This window comes from Mixophyes fleayi, chromosome 4 (assembly GCF_038048845.1).
Source record: "Mixophyes fleayi isolate aMixFle1 chromosome 4, aMixFle1.hap1, whole genome shotgun sequence".
Taxonomy (NCBI): Eukaryota; Metazoa; Chordata; class Amphibia; order Anura; family Limnodynastidae; genus Mixophyes; species Mixophyes fleayi.
The window spans coordinates 298,181,206-298,195,688 of NC_134405.1; positions in this window are offsets into that span (position 1 = coordinate 298,181,206).

Below are 14,483 nucleotides of genomic sequence, written 5' to 3' on the forward strand. Positions count from 1 at the left end.
CCTGCTCAGACCTGCTCACAACTAAAGTTAATATGCCATAGTGTCCTGACATGTCTTGAGAATATTCGGCCAGTGTAGCTGAAAAAGGACTTAGAATGGGTGGATAGCACCGTGGCGATGGGTCCTGCATGTGGAAGCTGTGGGCAGACACCCCTTTCCCCGGCTGCAGGTAGTGGGCGCACTTATAACTGTGGGCACTTCTGCCAGTGAGGGGGGGACACAACCTTATTAAGTAGTTGCAAATCAGTATCCCCATTTAAATACAATAGGTGGGGACAGCATGTAAGGGGCATCCCAATGTATGCAGCTATAAGGCAGCACCTTAAAAGCACAGATCAGTGTAAATAAACCCCCCTTTTGTATATACTAAAGTGACATTTGAAGTAAATACATAAGACAGTTCACATGTCTCCTTAATGCCATAAGCTATGTGTCTGCCTAGATGGACAAATAAAATTTGGTACGTAGCAAAAAACAAGCACATGTGCAATAGAAACTTTTGTGTACATTGCATATGTCTGTGACATGCATGATCCTAAGTGGCTAATGAGCTGGGGGGAGGGAATCCTTGTTACATGATGAGTGCAAAGATTGATATCATCTAAAAACTTAATTAACCTGATAATTTCCACACATGTATTCTATAACCACTGATCCACATGCCATCGAATGGCTGGCAAGGGGAAGTGAAAAAGCACATATGAATATGATGAAGACTAAAATAGGTGCTATAAAGATAAGCTGCAGGCAAAACCCTCTTGGAATACAATACCTATCATAATTATACAGCCATAATAGTACACTTATCTCTGTGTGCTCCTGCAGCCCAACATGTTGAAAAGTGCAATGCTAGTGTGGAAACTCTGTGGAAGGGGAGGGCTGAATTGTAAGGGGGTTTACAAAGTATAGTTATGTGGAACTTAACAGGGAGGAAAAAATAGTAGACAGAAGAGGTGTAAAATAAGGAAAGGGAAAGAACTAGACAAAGGGAGAAAGTTACAGGAGGGGAAATACCATGAAAAAATGCAGCAGAGTACAGGCAGGAAAACAGGATTCTCATCCAGCAATGACCAGAACTGCAGAGACAGCTTAATTCTCCACCCATCCAACTTATAGACCCTGTCTACCTCTCCCCTATGACACAAGATGGGCATACTTCCATAGCTAACTATTAAACCCCAGAGAATAATCCAGTAAGGGCTTGGCTGCTATCCCCTCGCAGATTGAGGCACTTCAAGCAGGTATCAAATGTAACTGTAAAAGCAACAATTAACTCTCAAGCGCTCATGATCCAAGGGTAAATTGCAACATCTGATTACTCATGAAGGCAGTCCAATGTCATATCCTATCTTAGTGGTGCCAATCCCTTAAAAATTAGCGAATATCAAGAATATAGTGAAGGGTGCGCCATAGGACTAGAAAATTGAGAAATACTATCCATCATAAATAGTGCGTAATCCATATTACTATAAATAATAAATAAATTCTATTTATTAAAACATCAATTGACAAAAATGCAGACAATATATTACAGATAGCAAAAATATTTTTTTTTCTTCTCAGGTGATTATAATCACAACATTGTGCATGTCATGATCATCCCGATGTTGCAGATCTCCCAAAAGAGCAGGCGGATATTGTATTAAATAGTATAAAAACTCAGTACTTCAGACTCACAGTAACAAATAATTGGGCAGTGACAAATCTTTTATATAGTGCTTTCATAAAAGTTGGGTATATACTCCATTGTGAATGGCCAGTTCACCTTTTGGATAAAATCTGTATAGATAATCTTTATATGCTTCCTATTGTAATGCTGACGTCATGTGGGACTCAATCAGAAGCATAAATTACAAGTCATTTTTAAACTTGAGAGCAAATTGGAGTAATCTCACCAGATCAGACGTGACAGCTGTTAGAGAGGAACTCCAATTCATATTATCCATACAGCTAGACATAGTTCACGATCAGGGTTTCTCCACAATAATGCACACGCTAAATCAGCATAGCTCTTGTGTATTATAACACAGTCCCTTTCTTCGCATATGCATTAGTTAAATGTGCACAAATAAAGATTAACTAATGCTCATTGAACTCGCCCATGGGTACAGGATATAAAGTGACTGAAGCATTTCATCAATAAAAATATGACTTTCTCAAAAAAGAGAATGTGACTGGCAGGTGGTACGGAACAATTGGGCATGAGGTAACCAGGACACACTGGAGTGGATATAGTAACTAAGACGAGCAAGTCGCGGCCCTTGTGGACAGATCAAGTGAGGAAACTGGGTATCAGCCGAGTAGAATAGTGAACGAGCTGGGTCAATACCAAAGTGGATGGAACAAGTTCAAAAGGTTATGCAATGAATAGTCAGATAAAGCCAAGGTCAAAACCAGAAAATGATAAGAAATCAAATTGTAAGTGATATCGTAGTCAAGTCCAAAGCAGAAGTCAAAACCAAGGTCAATCCAAGAACAGCAAGAGTACTGAGTAAAAATAAAGAGAACTTGAGCATATGACAATTGGTACTCTGGTATAGGAGAAGTGCCACAGTGGGGTTTAAATAGGGCAAAATTAAGGAAGAGGTGGCCCATTGCTTAGCAACAGGGTGCATGGAGATCGTCAGGAAGTGGTGTCCCTGTTGCCTAGCAATAGGACGCTTTGATCTCAGAAGGTGCATCCCATTGTAGAGCAACAGGGTGCGTCAGCTAGACTGGGAAGTCATCCATCTCTACGAGAGAAGGGGATAGCAGGGATGGTGCCTGACACCAAAGCACTGTGTGGTCTCAAAGTGTCTTTTGTAACTATTTACTTTTTTATATTCTAACCAATAGAAACAGATGGCTATGGATTGCTAGTATTTATCAGTCACATATAGAATTCAATCCTCTTGTTCCAATCTAGAAGTGCGTTAGAAGATTTCCATTTTATGGGGATGACTGCCTTGGCAACATTCATCAAATGCTTTAACTAAACGTTCTTATATAATTAAATCTATGTATCAATCAAATTAAGAACTTAAAAATGTAGAGTCAGTAGGATTGGTTCCCATGGAACATCCTTTGGGTTGGGTATGGTTTTTCGGTTCTGAAAAACCCGACACCCATTTTACTTACAAATAAGAACCAAAAGAGTTAAAAAGCAATGGCAATATTAATAGACGTAAGTCTAACGTTAAAGCGAATCTGAAGATCACCGATGAGGGAAAATGCTGACCGCAACTGATTTTGACTGAAGAACTGTCCGGCACTTCTGTTTCCTGTCATCGTGACCTGTATTCCTCTGAATTTAAAGCGGCAATGTCGGGCCCCCGTAGGATAAGTGTTGAAACACTTAACCCGACCTTGTTTTACATAAAATCAAGCACTGAGAAAAAGTTGCCGCTCGGCCTGATAATTGTGGCTCAATCTACAGTTTTTGAAATGGTAACGCCCAAAGCAGCCTTTCACTGAGCAATTAGCCATCTATCCCTGGAAACAGCCTACTGTGCTTGACCTACCGGGCCCTTGCTGGAGAGGACCAGTGAAGGGGTGAGAATGATGGACACCATCCTGCATTTTGGCCAAACTGAACTCTGGCCATCAAGGAATATTTCGGTCAACAATGGAACAGTTTTAACACCTCCAGCAGTGCCCAAAGAGACAGTTAACATGTCCCAAACAAACAGCATGTCAGCATAATCAGTCCTGTTATGTTTATTGCTATAAGTGGACCTGTGAATACCTGTGTAACATTTACTGATGGTGGAATTGGTATATCTGCTATCATCATATCTGTTACATTGTCATGAGAAGAGAAAGTGCCATGATATTAGAAAAGATTGAAGAAACCTAAGTCATCATCATATGGTTTGTGTGGAGATCATCATGTGCCTTTTACAAGAAGTTTATTTCTTAAAGTACCTATTTTAGCCTCACATCCGCAGAATTCTCTCTGCACGCCTCTATGCATGCCCTTGTCGGTAAGCTTACTTGCTGGTGAGGATGGATTCGCTGAGTCTGATGCTAACAATGAAGCATGTGATCTTCCAGGTCTGTCATATGAATTGTTTATGTGAAAAGAGTCAAAAAAAAGTATCCATAATATCTTTGCAAATTTTTATAAACATTTTATACATAACAGAATATAGAAAATAAAATCAACAACACAAAAAACAGTATTACAGCCTAGAGGACTAACTTTTTCATCTTTGAAAAAGCTTCCACATATGCTAACGAAACACGTTAGAGTGATATATTTTTTCAAGTACCTGGAATCATTTCTGGAGGAAACAAGGACATTGGACTCTTAGACAAGGTGCGGACTGTGTCTCTAGCGCTTCGTTCAGTACTGCAGCCCTAGGTATGTATCAAGAGTTCCACTGACAACTCTTCCCATATACAGACAATACAAATAGTTTAATACATACACACGGGCGCTTCCCTAGTTGCACTTCAAATCACGTCACTGGCGGTATTAACATGAACTTCAGCATCTATTCCATATACTGAAAAAAAGGGGTTTTCATAGCGTAATACTGTCTAACAAATGTGTAGATAGTCCAAAAAGTGAGTGAGGACATATGTTTCAGTCTGCGGGTCACCACCAATCACCCGTGCTCCCCCTTCAACTTCACACCCCAATGGGTTTATGCTCACAAGATGCAGATGAATTCAAAGCCCCAACTATCATCGGATACTCTTTCTGAGCCTTCTCTGGATTCTCAGCGCGTCCCTGTCGTACGCCCGTCTGGGAGACCCTTCGCATGTACTGCAAATTACACTTATTCCCTCGGGTACTCCAAATGTCATGCAAGAAGAGAGAAACAATCTAGTGTTTCACCTTTTATTAAAACATCTACACACAGATGTATGCACTTAGTAAAACAGGACCCGTACCATAAAATAGATTGAAACAGGCATGAACGTCATAAGTCACATGGGCTCACCACAGCTTCATCTGATACACGGTACCGTCGGATCCGTTCTTTAAAACCAACGCGTTTCAACTTAACAAAAGTCTTTTTCAAGGTTCTAATTCGAGATTGTACCGTCGCTTTATAAAGGGAGGTCCATCCGCTGCAGGACCCAATCGTTGTGCATATCCAGGATGAGGCTTGGCTCCCTCATCTCTCCGGAAGTCCATTCATTATCACAACGAGGTTTGGTTTCCTAAAGCAATATGCCCTCTCATCCATTATTCAAGATGGATGATTAACCCCTCCATTTCTACGGAGGTATGGTGATTTCCCCTCCTCATTCTCCCTTCTTATATCCATGCAAAGTATCGCTATCTAATACAGACAGTTGTACTATCTCGTCTCTATACAAAACATAAAACATTTTCTTCCCCCCAAGAAGGATTACGTTGAGTCATTTACCCTCGATATAAAAGAGAAAAAGAATATATCAGTATAATCACTTAATCTGAAAACATACAGCCCTCATATATTTGTATGAAGACTATTGTTGTACATTTAACATCAACCATCTATGCAAATCCTCCAAGATTTTAATCCCACTTTTACACATCTCTCTGTATGTCCTCCCCACAGAAGCAGCGATATATAATATAAAAAATCTAAAAAATCATCCTTTCATGTGGAGAATATAACACCCTCATATCTACCTTCTGGGCTTAATTTTAAAAACACACAGATTTATGTTAGACCTGTCACACATTTTTTTTAAGTTACCCATCTTATATATATGTGTGACATATACACATGCAACTTCATCAAAGCCCTATTCTTAGAGAAACCATTTAAGCTCAAAATCAGCGTTAAGCCCTTTCGGAATCATGGTGTCTACATTGTAGATCCATTTCATCTCTAGTTTTGATAGCAAGGTTAGAATATCCCTATTCCTCCAGTTCTCTTCAACTATCTGGAGTCCCCAAAAACCTTTGATGTATTCACACGAACTCGAATGGGCCAATTTAAAATGGTTTGAAAGTGCATGTGTTTCTAACCCTCTTTTTATATTGTATAGATGTTCCCTCCATCTTATTTTTAATGGTCGTGTCGTCCTACCTATATAAACTTTGTCACAAGTACATTGAACTGCATATACTGCGTTTTTTGTATGACAGGTTATAAAATCTTTTATCTTATATTCTCTTCCATTAAGTCCCACCTCAGTGTATTTACTTTGAGATGTTCTGCATGTTTTACATGCTGCACATACACCGCATCTATGGAACCCTTTCGTTCTCACTGGCCTTCCCATATTTTCCGGCAGGTGACTCCTAACGATCTTATCTTTTAAATTCTGAGCTTTCCTGTATATACAGTGGGGTTTATCTGGTAGCATATCACCTATGGTATTATCCTTTTTCAGGATTCCCCAATGCTTGGTCAGAATCTTTTCGACCTGTAGATGATTGCTACTATAATTCGAGAAAAATGCCCATTGATATTTGTTGTTATTTTCAAGACAGGGCTTTTTCCCTTGTGTCAGTAATTCTTCCCTTTGAGTCTTTCTAAGATTTTCCTCTGCTACATTAAGTAACTCCATATTGTAGCCTTTACTATGGAAGGCCTGTTTCATTTCTGCTACCTGTTTGTCTGCGATGTTACTCTCAGTGCAGTTCCGCTTCACTCTTTTCATTTGACTCAATGGTACGGCATTCAACCAAGTCCTATGGTGATTACTGTTGTAATTAATATAGCTTATAGTGTCAGTAGGTTTGTTAAAGGTCTTAGTTTGGAGGCCCTTCTCATCTACATATACAGTGATGTCCAGGAAGTTCACACTGACCCTACTTGATGTAAAGGTAAGTTCTATGCCATACTCATTGGAATTCAGATGTTGAAGAAATACGCTTAGTTCCTGTTCAGATCCCCTCCATATAAAGAAAATATCATCTATGTAGCGAGACCAGGACACCAAGCTCCCCCCGAATTCATGACCCAGCCACACACTCTCCGTCTCCCACCGGGCCATAAAGATGTTTGCATAACTCGGAGCGAACTTGGTGCCCATGGCCGTCCCCACACACTGAAGATAGTACTCCCCCTGAAATCTAAAATAGTTGTGTGTCAGCACAAAAATAATCCCATCTATGATAAACTCTTGGAGACTATCCACATAGGAGGTATTCACAAAGCCACTCCTCACTGCCTCTACCCCAAGGTTATGCGCAATAATGGTATATAGTGATTTGACGTCTGCAGTGACGAGGATGAAATCCCTTTCCCAAACGATCGATGATAGTTTACTGAGGAAATCTTTCGTGTCTCTCAGATATGATTTCGCATTTTGGGCCATCGGTTGTAAATAGCTGTCTAGCACTTCTGATAAATTAATAGTAATACACCCCGTTCCGGAGACAATAGGTCTACCCGGTGGGTTCTTACTATCTTTATGAATTTTGGGCAATACATATATAACTGGAACTCTTGGATGTTCTATACAGATATATTTAGCTGTATCTTCATCTATGACCCCTATCTCCTTATATTTGGTTATAAAGGTGACTAAGTCCTTACTGATTTGTTCAGTTGGATCTTTCCTCAGTTTCTTATATGTTCCCTCTGAGTCCAACTGTGACTGGACTTCTTTTGTATAGTTATCGACATCCATCACAACTACTCCCCCTCCTTTATCAGCGGGCTTGATAACAATTTGATGGTTATCCGACAGAGTTCTTATTGCCTGCCTCTCTTTAAAGGTAAGATTAGATATAATTTTCTTCGGGGGTTTCTTCCTACCTAACTTCCTAATGTCATTCGCCACCATTTGGTTAAAGGTTTCTATGAAGTTGCCCTTAATGTGTTGGGGGAAGAAAGTAGATCTATTCCTAAATTTCTTTATCTTCTCATTATCTTCTGTTGCCACCTTTTCTCCTTCCTTTTCCTTCATTTTGAAAAACTTTTTAATAGTTAGTTTCCTTACAAACTTTTGTAGGTCTATATGGATTTCAAAAGGATTAATATCACTGGTGGGGGCGAACTTAAGGCCTTTCTTTAGAAGGGATTCTTCTCCTTCAGTTAGAGTATAGGAACTCAAGTTAAAAATGTTGGTCCCTTCCTCCCTCATAGTTTCAGGGGCTGGTATACTCTTTTTCTTTCTCCTTCTTTTGTGCCTGTTCTTTCCACCTTTCTTCCCCCTTTTTCTCCTTTCCTTCCTTACCTTCTTCCTAATAATTCTATCTATCTCATTCTTCTTCCCCTTTCGCCTCGCTCTAAAAAAGATGAAGAGGAAGAGGGGAGGCCACTAGGAGAGTGAAATCTTTCTTTGGGCTCCCTTTCCAAATTCTCAAATCTATTGTGGGTCTGTGTCCTCCATGGTTTCCCATTCCATTTATTCATTGGGGAATGATCATCATACATTTCACCTTTTCTCTCCTCAACTTTTTGATTGAATCTTTTATTATAAGAGAAGCTAGAGAAATTATCATATTCTTCCCTATTTCGTCCTCTATTGTCTGTCCTATTAAATTTGTGCATCTCTTTAGGACTCTGACCTCTTTTATTCATTAAGTATCGTTCATTCTCTGTATTTCTAAACCTCCTCTGTTTCCTGGGTGGATATATATATCCCTTTGACAGTGGTTGCAATACATCTTCCTCCTTTCCCTTTATTGGGACTTTGACCAATAATCTATCTCTTAATAATTTTTTCTTTTTCCTATTGACAGTTTCCCTATTATCTTTCTCTATTCTTTTCTGTATGATTCCTTCTATTCTTTTGTACTCCTCCTGATCTTTAAAGGGATGTATCATGGTGTTAAGAACTTCAATTTCTTCCACCAGCTTAGATAGATCTTTCCTTCTATCTCTGAAGATCAAATTGATCAAAGAGAACGAACAAGTTCTCAGAATAAAATTCCATTCATCCTTGAAGGATGTGGTGGCAGTTTCAAAAGAAGGTTGTTTGTTAATAACTAGACCCTTGGGTATGATTTGCTCTGCCATATATTTCTCAAGGCTAGCCACCTCCCACCACATTCTATTTTCCTTCATTAGGACCTTCTCGAGCTTGTACATAATGTCGGTGTAGTTCTCATCACTAACATCATCTCCCATATCATTCATATCGAATGTATCTATGGTCAAGCCGGAACGGCGATCCCTATGTGCAAACATGATGCAGCCAGACACACAGTCCAAGTGGCAAACTAACAATCTTAGACAAGGTGCGGACTGTGTCTCTAGCGCTTCGTTCAGTACTGCAGCCCTAGGTATGTATCAAGAGTTCCACTGACAACTCTTCCCATATACAGACAATACAAATAGTTTAATACATACACACGGGCGCTTCCCTAGTTGCACTTCAAATCACGTCACTGGCGGTATTAACATGAACTTCAGCATCTATTCCATATACTGAAAAAAAGGGGTTTTCATAGCGTAATACTGTCTAACAAATGTGTAGATAGTCCAAAAAGTGAGTGAGGACATATGTTTCAGTCTGCGGGTCACCACCAATCACCCGTGCTCCCCCTTCAACTTCACACCCCAATGGGTTTATGCTCACAAGATGCAGATGAATTCAAAGCCCCAACTATCATCGGATACTCTTTCTGAGCCTTCTCTGGATTCTCAGCGCGTCCCTGTCGTACGCCCGTCTGGGAGACCCTTCGCATGTACTGCAAATTACACTTATTCCCTCGGGTACTCCAAATGTCATGCAAGAAGAGAGAAACAATCTAGTGTTTCACCTTTTATTAAAACATCTACACACAGATGTATGCACTTAGTAAAACAGGACCCGTACCATAAAATAGATTGAAACAGGCATGAACGTCATAAGTCACATGGGCTCACCACAGCTTCATCTGATACACGGTACCGTCGGATCCGTTCTTTAAAACCAACGCGTTTCAACTTAACAAAAGTCTTTTTCAAGGTTCTAATTCGAGATTGTCCCGTCGCTTTATAAAGGGAGGTCCATCCGCTGCAGGACCCAATCGTTGTGCATATCCAGGATGAGGCTTGGCTCCCTCATCTCTCCGGAAGTCCATTCATTATCACAACGAGGTTTGGTTTCCTAAAGCAATATGCCCTCTCGTCCATTATTCAAGATGGATGATCAACCCCTCCATTTCTACGGAGGTATGGTGATTTCCCCTCCTCATTCTCCCTTCTTATATCCATGCAAAGTATCGCTATCTAATACAGACAGTTGTACTATCTCGTCTCTATACAAAACATAAAACATTTTCTTCCCCCCAAGAAGGATTACGTTGAGTCATTTACCCTCGATATAAAAGAGAAAAAGAATATATCAGTATAATCACTTAATCTGAAAACATACAGCCCTCATATATTTGTATTTGAAACTGTCAATAGGAAAAAGAAAAAAATATTAAGAGATAGATTATTGGTCAAAGTCCCAATAAAGGGAAAGGAGGAAGATGTATTGCAACCACTGTCAAAGGGATATATATATCCACCCAGGAAACAGAGGAGGTTTAGAAATACAGAGAATGAACGATACTTAATGAATAAAAGAGGTCAGAGTCCTAAAGAGATGCACAAATTTAATAGGACAGACAATAGAGGACGAAATAGGGAAGAATATGATAATTTCTCTAGCTTCTCTTATAATAAAAGATTCAATCAAAAAGTTGAGGAGAGAAAAGGTGAAATGTATGATGATCATTCCCCAATGAATAAATGGAATGGGAAACCATGGAGGACACAGACCCACAATAGATTTGAGAATTTGGAAAGGGAGCCCAAAGAAAGATTTCACTCTCCTAGTGGCCTCCCCTCTTCCTCTTCATCTTTTTTAGAGCGAGGCGAAAGGGGAAGAAGAATGAGATAGATAGAATTATTAGGAAGAAGGTAAGGAAGGAAAGGAGAAAAAGGGGGAAGAAAGGTGGAAAGAACAGGCACAAAAGAAGGAGAAAGAAAAAGAGTATACCAGCCCCTGAAACTATGAGGGAGGAAGGGACCAACATTTTTAACTTGAGTTCCTATACTCTAACTGAAGGAGAAGAATCCCTTCTAAAGAAAGGCCTTAAGTTCGCCCCCACCAGTGATATTAATCCTTTTGAAATCCATATAGACCTACAAAAGTTTGTAAGGAAACTAACTATTAAAAAGTTTTTCAAAATGAAGGAAAAGGAAGGAGAAAAGGTGGCAACAGAAGATAATGAGAAGATAAAGAAATTTAGGAATAGATCTACTTTCTTCCCCCAACACATTAAGGGCAACTTCATAGAAACCTTTAACCAAATGGTGGCGAATGACATTAGGAAGTTAGGTAGGAAGAAACCCCCGAAGAAAATTATATCTAATCTTACCTTTAAAGAGAGGCAGGCAATAAGAACTCTGTCGGATAACCATCAAATTGTTATCAAGCCCGCTGATAAAGGAGGGGGAGTAGTTGTGATGGATGTCGATAACTATACAAAAGAAGTCCAGTCACAGTTGGACTCAGAGGGAACATATAAGAAACTGAGGAAAGATCCAACTGAACAAATCAGTAAGGACTTAGTCACCTTTATAACCAAATATAAGGAGATAGGGGTCATAGATGAAGATACAGCTAAATATATCTGTATAGAACATCCAAGAGTTCCAGTTATATATGTATTGCCCAAAATTCATAAAGATAGTAAGAACCCACCGGGTAGACCTATTGTCTCCGGAACGGGGTGTATTACTATTAATTTATCAGAAGTGCTAGACAGCTATTTACAACCGATGGCCCAAAATGCGAAATCATATCTGAGAGACACGAAAGATTTCCTCAGTAAACTATCATCGATCGTTTGGGAAAGGGATTTCATCCTCGTCACTGCAGACGTCAAATCACTATATACCATTATTGCGCATAACCTTGGGGTAGAGGCAGTGAGGAGTGGCTTTGTGAATACCTCCTATGTGGATAGTCTCCAAGAGTTTATCATAGATGGGATTATTTTTGTGCTGACACACAACTATTTTAGATTTCAGGGGGAGTACTATCTTCAGTGTGTGGGGACGGCCATGGGCACCAAGTTCGCTCCGAGTTATGCAAACATCTTTATGGCCTGGTGGGAGACGGAGAGTGTGTGGCTGGGTCATGAATTCGGGGCGAGCTTGGTGTCCTGGTCTCGCTACATAGATGATATTTTCTTTATATGGAGGGGATCTGAACAGGAACTAAGCGTATTTCTTCAACATCTGAATTCCAATGAGTATGGCATAGAACTTACCTTTACATCAAGTAGGGTCAGTGTGAACTTCCTGGACATCACTGTATATGTAGATGAGAAGGGCCTCCAAACTAAGACCTTTAACAAACCTACTGACACTATAAGCTATATTAATTACAACAGTAATCACCATAGGACTTGGTTGAATGCCGTACCATTGAGTCAAATGAAAAGAGTGAAGCGGAACTGCACTGAGAGTAACATCGCAGACAAACAGGTAGCAGAAATGAAACAGGCCTTCCATAGTAAAGGCTACAATATGGAGTTACTTAATGTAGCAGAGGAAAATCTTAGAAAGACTCAAAGGGAAGAATTACTGACACAAGGGAAAAAGCCCTGTCTTGAAAATAACAACAAATATCAATGGGCATTTTTCTCGAATTATAGTAGCAATCATCTACAGGTCGAAAAGATTCTGACCAAGCATTGGGGAATCCTGAAAAAGGATAATACCATAGGTGATATGCTACCAGATAAACCCCACTGTATATACAGGAAAGCTCAGAATTTAAAAGATAAGATCGTTAGGAGTCACCTGCCGGAAAATATGGGAAGGCCAGTGAGAACGAAAGGGTTCCATAGATGCGGTGTATGTGCAGCATGTAAAACATGCAGAACATCTCAAAGTAAATACACTGAGGTGGGACTTAATGGAAGAGAATATAAGATAAAAGATTTTATAACCTGTCATACAAAAAACGCAGTATATGCAGTTCAATGTACTTGTGACAAAGTTTATATAGGTAGGACGACACGACCATTAAAAATAAGATGGAGGGAACATCTATACAATATAAAAAGAGGGTTAGAAACACATGCACTTTCAAACCATTTTAAATTGGCCCATTCGAGTTCGTGTGAATACATCAAAGGTTTTTGGGGACTCCAGATAGTTGAAGAGAACTGGAGGAATAGGGATATTCTAACCTTGCTATCAAAACTAGAGATGAAATGGATCTACAATGTAGACACCATGATTCCGAAAGGGCTTAACGCTGATTTTGAGCTTAAATGGTTTCTCTAAGAATAGGGCTTTGATGAAGTTGCATGTGTATATGTCACACATATATATAAGATGGGTAACTTAAAAAAAATGTGTGACAGGTCTAACATAAATCTGTGTGTTTTTAAAATTAAGCCCAGAAGGTAGATATGAGGGTGTTATATTCTCCACATGAAAGGATGATTTTTTAGATTTTTTATATTATATATCGCTGCTTCTGTGGGGAGGACATACAGAGAGATGTGTAAAAGTGGGATTAAAATCTTGGAGGATTTGCATAGATGGTTGATGTTAAATGTACAACAATAGTCTTCATACAAATATATGAGGGCTGTATGTTTTCAGATTAAGTGATTATACTGATATATTCTTTTTCTCTTTTATATCGAGGGTAAATGACTCAACGTAATCCTTCTTGGGGGGAAGAAAATGTTTTATGTTTTGTATAGAGACGAGATAGTACAACTGTCTGTATTAGATAGCGATACTTTGCATGGATATAAGAAGGGAGAATGAGGAGGGGAAATCACCATACCTCCGTAGAAATGGAGGGGTTAATCATCCATCTTGAATAATGGACGAGAGGGCATATTGCTTTAGGAAACCAAACCTCGTTGTGATAATGAATGGACTTCCGGAGAGATGAGGGAGCCAAGCCTCATCCTGGATATGCACAACGATTGGGTCCTGCAGCGGATGGACCTCCCTTTATAAAGCGACGGGACAATCTCGAATTAGAACCTTGAAAAAGACTTTTGTTAAGTTGAAACGCGTTGGTTTTAAAGAACGGATCCGACGGTACCGTGTATCAGATGAAGCTGTGGTGAGCCCATGTGACTTATGACGTTCATGCCTGTTTCAATCTATTTTATGGTACGGGTCCTGTTTTACTAAGTGCATACATCTGTGTGTAGATGTTTTAATAAAAGGTGAAACACTAGATTGTTTCTCTCTTCTTGCATGACATTTGGAGTACCCGAGGGAATAAGTGTAATTTGCAGTACATGCGAAGGGTCTCCCAGACGGGCGTACGACAGGGACGCGCTGAGAATCCAGAGAAGGCTCAGAAAGAGTATCCGATGATAGTTGGGGCTTTGAATTCATCTGCATCTTGTGAGCATAAACCCATTGGGGTGTGAAGTTGAAGGACATTGGACTGTCTATCTATTACATCATTCTCAATAAGCTATAATTATCCCTTAGCTTGGACTAATGATTATTGGGATTTTTGAACTGACATCAATCGCGGGCTCAGAGTTTACAACAAGTAGCTGGAAATTTGACATCCAGAAGATAAAAACACTCTCTCACAGTGCTGATGGGCGTGTATACACTGGATAACTAAATATT